Source organism: Rutidosis leptorrhynchoides, chromosome 1, assembly GCF_046630445.1.
Source record: "Rutidosis leptorrhynchoides isolate AG116_Rl617_1_P2 chromosome 1, CSIRO_AGI_Rlap_v1, whole genome shotgun sequence".
Lineage (NCBI taxonomy): Eukaryota > Viridiplantae > Streptophyta > Magnoliopsida > Asterales > Asteraceae > Rutidosis > Rutidosis leptorrhynchoides.
The window spans coordinates 478,454,246-478,466,893 of NC_092333.1; the positions used below are offsets into that span (position 1 = coordinate 478,454,246).

The window sequence follows — 12,648 nt, forward strand, 5'->3', positions numbered from 1 at the left end:
TATTTTTATTATTATTTTGATAATTACTATTATAAATATCATTATCTATTATTACTAATATTTGTATTAATATTATTAATGTTATTATTATTATTGTTAGAAAATAATACACTATAATCAATAACAATATCAATTGTTATTAGTATCACTACTATTATCATTACTAATATAATTATTAATTATTAATATTATTAATAATTCTATTACTATTACTATTAACATCTTTATTATTACTTTTGTATTTAAAATTTTTATTACTAATATTATTAGTATTAATAATTTAAAAAAAAAGAAAGAAAAGAAAAGCTGTAAATACATTTATATATTTATAATTATTAAATTAATATTAATATTAATGGTATCTTTATTTATTTATTAATAATGATTATAAAAATTATAAAAGTCAAGGAAAATGTACGATTGCAGCTTCACATAGCTATCCAAACTGTTGTAATTTTTTGTTTATGTCAGAGTTTGTTACAAATCATAGTCAAGCAAAAATTCGTGTACATACATATGCAATTGAGGATGAATTAAAGGAGAAAACTCAAGAAAAATAAACCAAAACCTCTGTCCTTCAACTTTTTAGTCAAAAACAGAATTCGAAAGAAATTACAAAATGTAATAATGTAGAAGTGATAGGAATCTCATACTAAAACTACCTGTGAAGTTTCAAATTCCAATTTTTGATATCGAGTACGAATTTTCGAGTCAAAGTTTTGCTTCAAAAAAGTCAAACATTATTCATCCTTCAAATTCGAGTTTTCTGCTACAAATCAAATTAAAATGATGAATTGGGAAGTTTATATGAATCATTTGAAGGGTAGTTTGTGTTGAAATAATTGTCCAAAACGATTGCAATATGGTAATCAATTTTTTTTCCCTCTTGCTCGTCGGACAGCAGCGATGGCTGTATATATATATATATATATATATATTTTTTAATTCAAGAACTTATTATTATTTTAGTTCCAAGTTTGTTAATTTATCCTAAAACTAAAAAGTTGATTCGTTACTAGTGGTGTTTGATCTCTGGTTGATTCTTAGAAGTGAAGAAGATGAAGGATAAAAGAAATGAGTTAAATAAAAACGGGTTGAGCGTATAAACAGAAAAACAGCGGACAGTGCAGTGGTTAAGTGTTGTGGCGGGTGTGCAAGAGGTCATGGGTTCGAGTCTTGTGGATGGCAGTTTTTTTTTTTTTTAAGAAGCCTTTTGATTGAGAAGTAGTTATTATTATTATTATTATTATTATTATTATTATTATTATTATTATTATTATTATTATTATTATTATTATTATTATTATTATTTGTTGTTGTTGTTATTGTCATTATGATTGCTTTATTATTAAGGATTGTTATTAATTAGTTAATATAGATAATAAGAGTAATATTATTATCACTTTTGTTATTATTAATTAATATCACTAGGTATTATTAGTATTATTATTATTATTAATAGTTGTACAAGTATTATTATTATTATTATTATGATTATCATTATTGATTATTGATATTACTACAAGTATTATAGTTATCAGTACCATTATTATTACTAACATACGTATTATTATGATTTTAAGTATTATTATGATTATAGATACAAATAAGAATATTAGTATTATTATTATTCTTATTACTAGTAGTTGTATTCTTATTATTATTATTATTATTATTATTATTATTATTATTATTATTATTATTATTATTATTATTATTATTATTATTATTATTATTATTAAATCATTAATATCATAAATATCATAAACAGTAAAATTAATAATGTTACATGTACCATTATTAATATCATTGTTATATTCACTAATAGGATTATTATTAACATATGTATATTATTAATGATATTATCATTATTTATTTATTTTTTACTAATATTAACTTAGTATAAAAGAATTACTATTTTGATAAACAATTTAAATACATACATAAATATATATATTTAACACATAAAATATAACAAAATTTAATATTTTTATATATATACAAACATATAAAACCTATACATATATATATATATATATATATATATATATATATATATATATATATATATATATATATATATATATATATATATATATATATATATATATATATATATATATATATATATATGATGTGGAACGCAACGTGAAATGAGCCTGAAGACTCGTTGGATTACTTGGAGACAAAGATTGCTAGTTTATTTTATTAAGATTATTAGATTATTATTATATATCTATATCTATCTATTAATTTAAATTATTTAATCACTTAAATTAGGTGTAGACTCATAGTAGATTAGAATTCTTAATCGGTTACAGTTTATAGTTTATTTTATTATATATACACCATATGTAAATGTTTCAACATAGCTATCTTTTGGAATTAATTAGAGCTTGAGTTTTATACTCGTTTTCATGTGTACGTGAGCCTTCGTACGTAACTTTTTTATAGGTTAATTCACGTTTGTGATTTAATCATCTGTTGCGAAGAGCGTTTGTCTTCCAACGGGTCCTTTGATCTTCATCAATTGGTATCAGAGCAATCGATCCAATCTATCATAATTCCAATTAGTTGGGTTTCTCCCACGTTTAGATTTTGATAGTTTATCTCACATATCTTAATTCGATTACTTGGGTCTCTCCCACGTTTGGGTTTTGACATCCTATCTCAAAAAAAAAAAAAGTTACTGTTCATCATCGAAACACTGTTCATCTCGTAAGATTTACTGTTCATCGTCGTAATTACTGTTCACGACTTGGCACTGTTCATCGCAAAAAAATTTTCATTTTTTTTTCTTGTTTCAATGGCCGACGATAAGGGTAATCAAAGTCGCGATCTCGCTATCGCCTTCAAAGAACTCAAGAACACGCTAGATATAGTTAATAAATCCAACGAGCGTGCAAAACGATGATGGCTTGAAGAAGAAGCCCGAAGAGCTACTTATGATGCTTGGGTTGAATTACAACAATACTATCAATATGAACTCCTAGAATACCATCCACCATATTATCAACACACCATCTTCTACCAACAACAACCACCCCGACGAATCCGACAACCAAAACATCATCATCGTCGCTTATATGATGATTATTCATACTCAAACTATGAATTTCAAGATATTTACAACGAGGATCGCATCCCTTATGAGCCGGAAGTATCATCACCATTGTACAATTTAAATGATGATGATGAATCATCTTCAAATGATGTGCTTCTAGGAGTTTCGGAGGAAGAACTAAAAGTTGAACAATTATTGAATGTGGATGTTCCTACTCCAGTAACACAAGATGGAGATTTAAACCCGATTTCTAATGAGCATGAACAATTACACGAATCACAATTTGTCAATGAAGATGAGTTGTCGCCACTACAACTAACTTCAGTTGGCAATATAGTTGATGAATTGAATATTATCGCTCAAGATGAAGTCAAGGAGGTGGAGAGTGATGAAGTTGTTATTAGTGTTAACGAAGGTAAAAAAGAGGAGAATTTAGCCATATGTAAAGTAGTCGCGAGTTCCGAATGTATCGTTGCTAAAAGTGACGATGTAACAATTTCCAAAGATAACGGAGGAAATAAGATTTTAATTGCTTCTATAAATAGCTCCTTGGATGCAAGCAAGAGGAATAATAAAGAAGATTTGCTTGTGTTTAGCATTGAGAACTCGAGGTCGAGTTCTTTTCAAGAAGGGGAGAATGGTCAAAGGGGTTTTGTGCATGAGATTTTTACAAGAGGTCGTCGCAAACTTACTAGGAATGACAATGATGAATTTGTAATTGGTGTGTTTGTATTTGACCCGGGCATATCATTTTATTTGAGTTACACTATTCTCTGAGTTGTCATTGATTGGTTTGTCTTTAACCCCGGCATATCGTTTTACTTGAGTTGGAACTCGAGGGCGAGTTCTTTTCAGGTGGGGAAGACTGATGTGGAACGCAACGTAAAATGAGCCTGAAGACTTGTTGGATTACTTGGAGACAAAGATTGCTAGTTTATTTTATTAAGATTATTAGATTATTATTATATATCTATATCTATCTATTAATTTAAATTATTTAATCACTTAAATTAGGTGTAGACTCATAGTAGATTAGAATTCTTAATCGGTTACAGTTTATAGTTTATTTTATTATATATACACCACATGTAAACGTTTCAACATAGCTATCTTTTGGAATTATTTAGAGCTTGAGTTTTATACTCGTTTTCATGTGTACGTGAGCCTTCGTACGTAACTTTTTTATAGGTTAATTCACGTTTGTGATTTAATCATCTGTTGCGAAGAGCGTTTAATGGTCAAAGGGGTTTTGTGCATGAGATTTTTACAAGAGGTCGTCGCAAACTTACTACGAATGACAATGATGAATTTGTAATTGGTGTGTTTGTATTTGACCCGGGCATATCATTTTATTTGAGTTACACTATTCTCTGAGTTGTCATTGATTGGTTTGTCTTTAACCCAGGCATATCGTTTTACTTGAGTTGGAACTCGAGGGCGAGTTCTTTTCAGGTGGGGAAGACTGATGTGGAACGCAACGTGAAATGAGCCTGAAGACTCGTTGGATTACTTGGAGACAAAGATTGCTAGTTTATTTTATTAAGATTATTAGATTATTATTATATATCTATATCTATCTATTTATTTAAATTATTTAATCACTTAAATTAGGTGTAGACTCATAATAGATTAGAATTCTTAATCGGTTACAGTTTATAGTTTATTTTATTATATATACACCACATGTAAACGTTTCAACATAGCTATCTTTTGGAATTAATTAGAGCTTGAGTTTTATACTCGTTTTCATGTGTACGTGAGCCTTCGTACGTAACTTTTTTATAGGTTAATTCACGTTTGTGATTTAATCATCTGTTGCGAAGAGCGTTTGTCTTCCAACGGGTCCTTTGATTTTCATCAATATATATATATATATATATATATATATATATATATATATATATATATATATATATATATATATATATATATATATATATATATATATATATAACATAAAAATGATATAACTAATACATATATATATATATATATATATATATATATATGTATGTATATATATATATATATATGTATGTATATATATGTACTCAAGTATAACTATGAATATTAATAAATACACAAATGATATAGGTTCGTGAATCCAAGGCCAATCCTGCATTGTTCAGTTGTTTAATGTCGTTATATGTATTTTTACTACAAAATACATAAGGTGAGTTCTTTTGCTCCCTTTTTACTCTTTACGTTTTTGGGCTGAGAATACATGCGCAATTTTTATAAATGTTTTACGAAATAGACACAAGTAATTGAAACTACATTATATGGTTGAATGATTGAAATCGAATATGCCCCTTTTTATTTAGTCTGGTAATCTAAGAATTAGGGAACAGACACCCTAATTGACGCGAATCCTAAAGATAGATCTATCGGGCCCAACAAGCCCCATCCAAAGTACCGGATACTTTAGTACTTCGAAATTTATATCATGTCCGAAGGAGGATCCCGGAATGATGGGGATATTCTTATATGTATATTGTGAATGTCGGTTACCAGGTGTTCAATCCATATGAATGATATTTTTGTCTCTATGCATGGGACGTATATTTATGAGAAATGGAAATCTTGTGATCTATTAAAATTATGAAATGATTATTTATGTTAAACTAATGAACTCACTAACCTTTTGGTTGACACTTGAAAGCATGTTTATTCTCAGGTACGAAAGAAATCTTCCGCTGTGTATTTGCTCATTTAGAGATATTACTTGGAGTCATTCATGACATATTTCAAAAGACGTTGCATTCGAGTCGTTGAGTTCATCAAGATTATTATTAAGTCAATTATAGTAAGATATATTATGAAATGGTATGCTTGTTGTCAATTTTCGATGTAATGAAAGACTGTCTTTTCAAAAACGAATGTAATGTTTGTAAAAGGTATCATATAGAGGTCAAGAACCTCGCGATGTAATCAACTATTGTGAATCATTTATAATCGATATGGACTTTGTCCGAATGGATTAGGACGGGTCCTTTCAATATGTGCTACTAATCAGGTAAACGGTTTCACCAATGATGAGGTACGTCTGCGATTATTTCCTTATTCACTTAAAGATAAGGCAAAACGATGGTTTCTCTCTTTGCCCGCCCGGAGTATTAATACTTGGGCGGAGATGAAAAAACGGCTTTTAGAGGAGTTTTATCCTATAAGTAAAACTTCAGACATGCGTACGCAAATAAAATCTTTTAGACAAATACCCGGTGAATTATTTCATGAAGCGTACGAGCGTCTGAAGGAGTTACTTAGAGCATGCCCGCACCATGAGATACCAAAGTGGGAATTGGTTAAAGTTTTCTATGATAGTTTGGATTCCCAAAATAGGCAATTTCTTTTGGCGGCTAGTGGTGGGGCATTTTTAACTCGATCTAGTGAGGACGAATGGACCTTCTTTGAGCAGTTAAGCAAGGGTTCGATAACCCAAGCTTCAGTTAATCGTAAACAACCTAGTACCTCCCGAGTGAATCATGTTTCCGACTCGGGTGGTTCATCTAGGAACTTAGAGCAATAATTAGATGATTTGAAAATGCTTATATTTAACAACCCAAACCAGGGTCTTGCTTGTAATGTATCGCAGGTTCAGGAGGTTTGTGAGATTTGTGGAGATCCTTCTCACTTTTCATATGGATGTAGAAATGGGATTCCACCGGTGAGTCAACAAATAGTGGAGGAACAAGTTAATGAAGTGCAGGGACGGAGATTTGATCCATACTCCAACACGTATAATCCGGTTTGGAGAAACCATCCTAATTTTAGTTGGAGCAATAATAATGCTCTAAATGCTACCCAAGGTAACCAACAAAGATCGCAAAAAAAAATTCAAAACCAAGGCAACTATCAAAGAAACTATCAAAATCCTTATCCCAACAACCGAAACCAAAACCAAAACCAAAATCAAGGCCAAAATCAAAACCAAAATCAAAACAATGCTCCACCCAATCAGCCATCTAGCTCGGATGCCAAGATGGATGCGTTTATCTCTGAAATGCGGAAAATAGTGGAAGTGAAAAACAAGTCAATTGGTGCATTGGCTAAGGAGATTGGTAATGTAGCGAAAAGTAAAGGAAATCGGGAGCCAGGTACAATTCCAAGTTACACGGTTCTAAATCCAAATCATAAGGACCAAGGAAGAGGACATGAAGTGAACATGGTGGGCACTTTAAGGAGTGGAAAGACATATGATAATAAGGTAAAAATGCCCAAGAAATCAGAAATCAAGTATGGTCCAGGTAAGTCTCCCATTTTAAATGATTTGAGTAATGATGCTAATGAGGTTCCCGTGGATTTTGGGGTTGGGTTAAATGTGGAAAAACCGGAAGTTGAAAAGTTTGAGGAAATGGATATGACTAATACTATTCCATTCCCCGAGGCTTTGGAGGCCCCAAACCAATTCTCTTATGGGAAAAAGGGATAAAAAACAGATGATATGTGGAAAACGTTTAAACAAGTAAAAATCAATATCCCACTTATTGATGCAATCAAACAAATCCCTGCATATGCTAAATTTTTAAAAGATTTGTGTGTTCAAAAACGGAAACTAAATGCACCATTGCCCAAAAAGGTAAAATCAACTGAAAAAGTGAGTACGGTCATTTCTGGTTCACTTCCACCGAAGTTTAAGGACCCGGGGACACCATTAATTTCGGTTACGGTGGGTAATGTTAATGTCAAAAAGGCTTTATTGGATTTGGGGGCTAGTATTAACATACTTCCATCAAGTTTTGTTGACCGGTACGAGTTGGGAACTTTAAAACGAACTGATATTTTCATCCAACTTGCAGACCGGTCAATGAGAACTCCAAGGGGTATGTTGGAAAATGTGATTGTGAAAGTGGAAGACTTTTATTACCCGGTAGATTTTATTGTTATGGACATTGAGACCACTTTTAGGGAGACCCAACCGATGATCATTCTTGGTCGTCCATTTTTGGCCACAACTGATGCTCTTATCAATTGTAGAACCGGGGTTATGGATATTTCCTTTGATAATAAGAGATCACGGATTAATATTTTTAATTCATTACATACACCGGATGTCCAGGATTGTTTTTTGTTGGATACTAACCATGAACAGGTTCAAAAGTATGCACCGGATGTGAAAGAGAAAGAGGATGTAAGGAAATTTAGTGAAGAGGGTATGACGAGTGAATTCATGGAATCTCAAATAAGAACTAATGCAGAAATTTTGATGAGTCAACAAGAATCGATCCAAAATCTTGAGCGCGAGTTGAAAAATCCGAGTCGAGTTCTTAAAACCAAGTTGAGTTCGTCTATTACCACCACTTGTTCATTGCCGGTGAAGGAAACCGTGATGGCAGTATCCACATTTGTTGGGGCAGAAGAAAAAGTTTCTAAATGCGAAGAGGACGAACAATTGGTAACTCCGAAGACGATTGAGCATGTATCTAGTGATAAAATGGCGAATATGTGTGTTCGGAATGTGTCTGATGCTACACTTGAAAAATCTGAACAATCCGATGGAAAGGTAGTCGAAGTAACGGGGGGAACCGTAGAAAAACTTGTTGAAAGGTTTGGAGGTCACAAGATCAACGTGAATAAGAATGTAAAGTTGAATTCTCAAGTTAATTATGAGGTGTCTTCAAATTTAGAGGATCTTGAGGGGCCTAAGTGTGGGAGAGACGAGGAAAATCCACCACGTATTTTTGTGAGATCGCATGATAAGGTAGAGGAAGATAACGATAACCCGGTGATTAATCGCTCCATGAGAAAATTACATAGACGGGTCCATGATGCTAGGAGTAGAGGAGATGAAAGTTTGAGTAACTGTCTTGTGTGTAACTTGTCTCCTAAAGAAAAAGATAAATTATTTGAGTTAATGCAAGTCACCAAGGAAGATGATGCATGGTTGGAGTCTAAGTTGTGAAAAATTAGAGTTAATGAAGATTCTCACAAAGCGAGAGAAGGAGGAATCTTCTACAGTCCCGGAATTAGCTGAAGTAGAGAACGAGTCGTGTGCACGACTCAGAAATAAAAACTTCACGAACTATGTGTAGAGTTTGTAAGTCTTCTTTAATTTATTTATATATTATTTTTCTTTATTTATTAGATAAATGAACTTTGTGGGTATGTTCACTGCAAGTTCTCACGAGACAAAACTCGTCCACCTGAGGGAATTGGGTGGTTTAAAGGCTTATTGCACATGCTAAGTGCAATCGTGTTCCCTACGAAAGTGGGCTAGTTAGATTTTATGTTTCTTTTGTTTTTGTTTTGTAAGAATAAAAAGGATGGAAGGAACATGTTGAAATGTCCCGTTCTTATTGATTAAAAACGTTCCATATTAATTGATTTCGTTGCGAGGTTTTGACCTCTATATGAGACGTTTGTCAAAGACTGCATTCATTTTAAAACAAACCATAACCTTTATTTCATCAATAAAGGTTTAAAAAGCTTTACGTAGATTATCAAATAATGATAATCTAAAATATCATGTTTACACACGACCATTACATAATGGTTTATAATACAAATATGTTACAACAAAATAAGTTTCTTGAATGCAGTTTTTACACAATATCATACAAGCATGGACTCCAAATCTCGTCCTTATTTAAGTATGCGACAGCGGAAGCTCTTAATAATCACCTGAGAATAAACATGCTTAAAACGTCAACAAAAATGTTGGTGAGCTATAGGTTTAACCTATATATTATCAAATCATAATAATAGACCACAAGATTTCATATTTCAATACACATCCCATACATAGAGATAAAAATTATTCATATGGTGAACACCTGGTAATCGACATTAACAATATGCATATATGAATATCCCCATCATTCCGGGATCCTCCTTCGGACATGATATAAATTTCGAAGTACTAAAGCATCCGGTACTTTGGATGGGGCTTGTTGGGCCCGATAGATCTATCTTTAGGATTCGCGTCAATTAGGGTGTATGTTCCATAATTCTTAGATTACCAGACTTAATAAAAAAGGGGCATATTCGATTTCGATAATTCAACCATAGAATGTAGTTTCACGTACTTGTGTCTATTTTGTAAATCATTTATAAAACCTGCATGTATTCTCATCGCAAAAATATTAGATTTTAAAAGTGGGACTACAACTCACTTTTACAGATTTTTACTTCGTCGGGAAGTAAGACTTGGTCACTGGTTGATTCACGAACCTATAACAATATATACATATATATCAAAGTATGTTCAAAATATATTTACAACACTTTTAATATATTTTGATGTTTTAAGTTTATTAAGTCAGCTGTCCTCGTTAGTAACCTACAACTAGTTGTCCACAGTTAGATGTACAAAAATAAATCGATAAATATTATCTTGAATCAATCCACGACCCAGTGTATACGTATCTCAGTATTGATCACAACTCAAACTATATATATTTCGGAATCAACCTCAACCCTGTATAGCTAACTCCAACATTCACATATAGAGTGTCTATGGTTGTTCCGAAATATATATAGATGTGTCGACATGATAGGTCGAAACATTGTATACGTGTCTATGGTATCTCAAGATTACATAATATACAATACAAGTTGATTAAGTTATGGTTGGAATAGATTTGTTACCAATTTTCACGTAGCTAAAATGAGAAAAATTATCCAATCTTGTTTTACCCATAACTTCTTCATTTTAAATCCGTTTTGAGTGAATCAAATTGCTATGGTTTCATATTGAACTCTATTTTATGAATCTAAACAGAAAAAGTATAGGTTTATAGTCGGAAAAATAAGTTACAAGTCGTTTTTGTAAAGGTAGTCATTTCAGTCGAAAGAACGACGTCTAGATGACCATTTTAGAAAACATACTTCCACTTTGAGTTTAACCATAATTTTTGGATATAGTTTCATGTTCATAATAAAAATCATTTTCCCAGAATAACAACTTTTAAATCAAAGTTTATCATAGTTTTTAATTAACTAACCCAAAACAGCCCGCGGTGTTACTACGACGGCGTAAATCCGGTTTTACGGTGTTTTTCGTGTTTCCATGTTTTAAATCATTAAGTTAGCATATCATATAGATATAGAACATGTGTTTAGTTGATTTTAAAAGTCAAGTTAGAAGGATTAACTTTTATTTGCGAACAAATTTAGAATTAACTAAACTATGTTCTAGTGATTACAAGTTTAAACCTTCGAATAAGATAGCTTTATATGTATGAATCGAATGATGTTATGAACATCATTACTACCTCAAGTTCCTTGGATAAACCTACTGGAAATGAGAAAAATAGATCTTTCTTCAAAGGATCCTTGGATGGCTTGAAAGTTCTTGAAGCAGAATCATGACACGAAAACAATTTCAAGTAAGATTTCCACTCGAAATAAAATTGTTATAGTTATAGAAATTGAATTAAAGTTTGAATATGATTATTACTTTGTATTAGAAAGATAACCTACTGTAAGTAACCAAGGTTTCTTGATCTTGGATGATTACTTGGAATGGATTTAGAAAACTTGGAAGTAAACTTGCAATCTTGGAAGTATTCTTGATTTTATGAAACTAGAACTTTTGGAATTTATGAAGAACACTTAGAACTTGAAGATAGAACTTGAGAGAGATCAATTAGATGAAGAAAATTGAAGAATGAAAGTGTTTGTAGGTGTTTTTGGTCGTTGGTGTATGGATTAGATATAAAGGATATGTAATTTTGTTTTCATGTAAATAAGTCATGAATGATTACTCATATTTTTGTAATTTTATGAGATATTTCATGCTAGTTGCCAAATGATGGTTCCCACATGTGTTAGGTGACTCACATGGGCTGCTAAGAGCTGATCATTGGAGTGTATATACTAATAGTATATACATCTAAAAGCTGTGTATTGTACGAGTACGAATACGGGTGCATACGAGTAGAATTGTTGATGAAACTGAACGAGGATGTAATTGTAAGTATTTTTGTTAAGTAGAAGTATTTTGATAAGTGTCTTGAAGTCTTTCAAAAGTGTATGAATACATATTAAAACACTACATGTATATACATTTTAACTGAGTCGTTAAGTCATCGTTAGTCGTTACATGTAAATGTTGTTTTGAAACCTTTAGGTTAACGATCTTGTTGAATGTTCTTAACCCATTGTTTATTATAACAAATGAGATGTTAAATTGTTATATTATCATGATATTATGATATATAATATATCTTATTATGATATATATACAGTTAAATGTCGTTACAACGATAATCGTTACATATATGTCTCGTTTCGAAATCATTAAGTTAGTAGTCTTATTTTTACATATGTATTTCATTGTTAATACACTTAATAATATATTTACTTATCATTTAACATAATTAACCAAGTGTATCAATATCTTAATATGATTCATATGTACCTAGTAAGACGTTGTTATAACGATAATCGTTATATATATCGTTTTCGAGTTTCTTAAATTAATAGTCTCATTTTTGTGTATATAACTCATTGTTAAAATACCTAATGAGATACATACTTATAATAAAATCATGTTACCTATATATATAACCATATATATGTCATCGTATAGTTTTTACAATTTTTAACGTTCGTGAATCACCGGTCAACTTGGGTGGTCAATT

General features: G+C 31.1%; 1 protein-coding gene and 1 pseudogene across 1 annotated transcript in view; both read right to left on the reverse strand.

The window, feature by feature from the left end:
- LOC139874877 (S-adenosyl-L-methionine:benzoic acid/salicylic acid carboxyl methyltransferase 3-like) overlaps positions 1-12,648 on the reverse strand; it is a 65,788-nt gene that overhangs the window by 19,909 nt on the left and 33,231 nt on the right. The window lies entirely within an intron of this gene.
- Positions 6,239-6,352, reverse strand: LOC139886807 (small nucleolar RNA R71; annotated as a pseudogene).